Source organism: Artibeus jamaicensis, unplaced genomic scaffold (assembly GCF_021234435.1).
Source record: "Artibeus jamaicensis isolate MK-2021 breed Jamaican fruit bat unplaced genomic scaffold, CSHL_Jam_final contig_76, whole genome shotgun sequence".
Classification (NCBI taxonomy): Eukaryota; Metazoa; Chordata; class Mammalia; order Chiroptera; family Phyllostomidae; genus Artibeus; species Artibeus jamaicensis.
Window position 1 is genome coordinate 27,463,888 of NW_026521954.1, and position 3,563 is coordinate 27,467,450.

Consider the following 3,563-nt stretch of genomic DNA (forward strand, 5'->3'; position numbering starts at 1 on the left):
CGCAATTCCTCAGAATCACCAGAAGAGCTTACAGCCTTCTTGCTGCGGGTGAACAGACCACATGGCGTGTACCCGCCAATATCAGAAGTGTGTGACAGTGAGAAGGGTGAAGATGGAGCCCCGTGTCAGGGGACATTTGGAGCACAATGTTGGTGTGACCAGAAAAAGACAGCTGGTCTATAATTTTTTAAGCGTCCCCAAGGAACACAGGGATGGCACCAGCTGAGACTGACCAGCTCCTCAAACCACAGGTCATCAGAACAGTAGCACTCCTGCCCAGTAGTCTAAAAGTTTTTTTTTATTTCAAGCACAAAAACTAAACTTGAAATAAGCACGTGCAGCTTTGGGAAACTATATTATTTAACCTTTTTTTCAAATTTCAGACGTTTGTAAATAAAATGCTTAGCTTCCTAAGTGGCCAATAAAATGGGTCCTGAAGTTACTCGAACACACTTGTGCCAACAGGATTCTGCAATTCGATCCTTCAGACATCAGGTCTTCTCTCCGGGTTCACAGAACTGGATGTTTTTTAAGTTGGGAAATATTTGACATGCAGTACTGTGTGAGTTCAGGGTGTACAGAGTGTTGACCTGACACTCTAGGTCACAGCACACCTGCCATTGTATTCGTGGACCTGACCCTGGCAATGGCCATGCGGCTGAGCCCAGGAGACGGGCTGGGCTGGGCTGGGCTGTGAGAACTCAGTGCAGAGCCGGCAGGGACACGTGTCCCACAGCACATGATGAGGTGACACGGCTTCCATGACGTTTGGGTGTAGAGCAGAGGAGACTAACCATGGTGGCAGCAGAAGGACACGGAACCAAAGAGGGACTAGAGCACGTTGACAGATGTTTCCACAAAGAGTCCATGGAGAGGTAGGGCCGAAGTACGGGCTGTAGGCAGCCAGGGTCCCTGAGAAGGCAGGGTGGCCCTGGAGGTGGGAGACACCTTGTGAGGGGACTTGGCTCCTCCCACCCAGGTGGAGGAGCAGGTGGGTCCCGGAGTCCATGGCTGGTATTTGGAATAGTTTAAATAAAAAAATAAGTATATGCTTGGTGCACAAATACTGACATTCTACATTAAAAAACATTCCCAATTCTGTAGATAAAAATGTCTCTAAGCCCATAATACTGTACTCTAAGAAGTCAAGATGAGGGTTAACTTGTTGTGTGACAGTTCCACACGAGAAGTAACAAGTCAGGGGCTTAGATGTGAGCAGCAGGCATGTGAGTGAAGACCGCCTTGCACATGTGATGCTATGAAGCCACCGGGCCTGCCCCATTGGTCCTTCCCAGCTGCTGTACGTAGGCTTCCGCATGACTTGGTTACCACAATATTATCCTTTAATAAAAATGTATGCTTTGAAGTCTACTTTATTAATTTAGTGTGTCATTTCCTCCACCGCCGCTGGGGGCTAGGAGTGCCGTTTGTCACAGTTGTTGGCTGACGGGTGGCCTTCGCTCACTCTGCAGCAGAGTGGCTCATGGGCATCATAGCAGCATGTGTCTCACCCTACCAAGGAGAACCCTGGAACTGCCTGTCATTTCAACACATAGATAAACATGATGGGACATCTTTGCAAGCACATGGGTCTAGTCCTGGGAAGAGGCTGGGAGTGAACATGCTGCTCCGTGACAGTTTGTGAGGGGCCTGCCAACTCCGGCAGAGCCAGCAGGGGCTCCAGGAAACCCAGGGAGACCGGGGTGGGTGGGCACTGGAGCTCCAGCAGGGTCCTAAGGCACTGCTTTGGGAGTGGAGGGCCAATGAGGGCTCGCGTGGCTCCCAGCACTGCCCATGGAGGCTGACACGCAGGGCTGCCGTGTTCGGGCCACCTGCTGCTGAGGCTCCTCGAGAAGCTGGCTCAGAGACCTGACCGAAGCCAGCAGAGAGCTAGGCTGGAAGTCACAAGTCATGCAAGAGGTCCCCAACATGATTGTGTATTTGCAAAAACGTGCAAAAGTGGTTACAGATTGGGGAGCTGTGGCTTACCTAAGCAGAGGGTGTTAGAGTGGTTAAATAGCTATCTGTCCACCACAAAAGGGGACAAGTTGCTTCACATGCTGGCCCAGGTGTTTGTCCCTTACTCCGGCCACACTTGCACTGAAGGAACAAAGACAGCTGGGAGGGGTGTGGCACCTGAAGAGGGGAGCTTTGTCCTCAGCCTGCGCTCTGGCCTGGGTATCCTTCAAAACCTGCTCCTGCCCGCCACCCCCCAATCCCGATCCTTTCCAGAGACCTGGTCCCGCTTGAAAGAATGGCATGTTTTCCTCTCTATGAGCAAGAGAAATCCCCGGGAAAAAAAGCACCCCGCATAACACGCCACCATGTCCCCAGGTTGGTCCTCAGCCGAGGGCCCACCTGCAGCTCAGTACCCGCCAGGCCTTAACACTCAGCCACCAACCACTGGCTGCCAGGACCCACCTCTGACAGAAGCGGCAACCTCCCCCTTCTCAACCCTCCCCTGACCTGGAGGGCGGCTTCCTCCTGGCCTGGTGCCGTTGGGCTTCAGCTTGTTCTTTCTTCCTGCCTCGTTTCACCTGTTTGCCGGAGAGACTGAGGCTGGCTCTTCCCTCTCTGGTGGTGGGGCACCACCTGGAAGCCAGGGACATGGCTGGGACCAAGGTGGCCAGGAGGCTCACCTCACTACCTGTTCCTTCTGGGGTGATTTCTTGGGGGAAACCTTGATAATGGGGTGACAGAGGACGTGTATGAGGTATTTCTCCTCTACCACATAGCAGCCTCTTCCAGCCACCTCGCCCGAAGGCCACAGGCAGGTGATGACTCAGAGAACGTGGAGGGACACCTTGGGGCTGGACACCCTGTGAGCATGTGGGTGGGGACCTGGAAGCCGGGAACACGGACCGGTGGCTGCCTGGTGTGAAGCGGGAGATCCAAGCAGCAGAGTTTGGTTTGCAGGCTCCCGCGAGCCAGGGCCCACGCTGCCATGAGCGGCGTTCCGCGTGGCCTCCTCCCGGTAGGCGGGGGTAGGGGTCCAGGGTACTCAGTCGTCAGCGGCTGCCCCGTGTGGGGCAGGAAATCCAAGGGGTAGACCTTGGGCTCGGGGTCCGGGGAATCTGCCCACTCGTGTGGAGCCGGGTGCGATGCTGGAGTCCTGCCCTCCCGAGGTGGCTGAGGGTGCGGTGCGCCGGCACTGCCGCACCCTATAGGGGACCCCTGAGGCGAGCTGCCGGGCCGCAGGGCGCAGTTTCAGGCCGCGGCGACAGCGCGTGCGCGGACCCAATGTCCGCAGAGGATGCGAAGGCAGGACAACGCGGAGGCGGAGCGCAGGGTAGGAAAGAACTGGTCGGGGAACAGTGACCCCGGGACACCTGCGGGAGGAGCCCCGACCCAACCGCTGCAGGAACCCCGCAGCGGCCCGCGCGGGCTTTTATACCCGCCGCCCTGCGTTCCCGCCCCACCCCACCCCCGCACCTCCCCGTGACGTCACTCAAGTCCTGCCAATCGCCCGGCGGCTCTCAGGGCCCCGCCCTTGTTCGCTCCAGCTGCGGGCGGAGGCTTCCGGGCCCAGGTGCCGGGTGGGGTGGGGACCCGAGCGCCGGCGG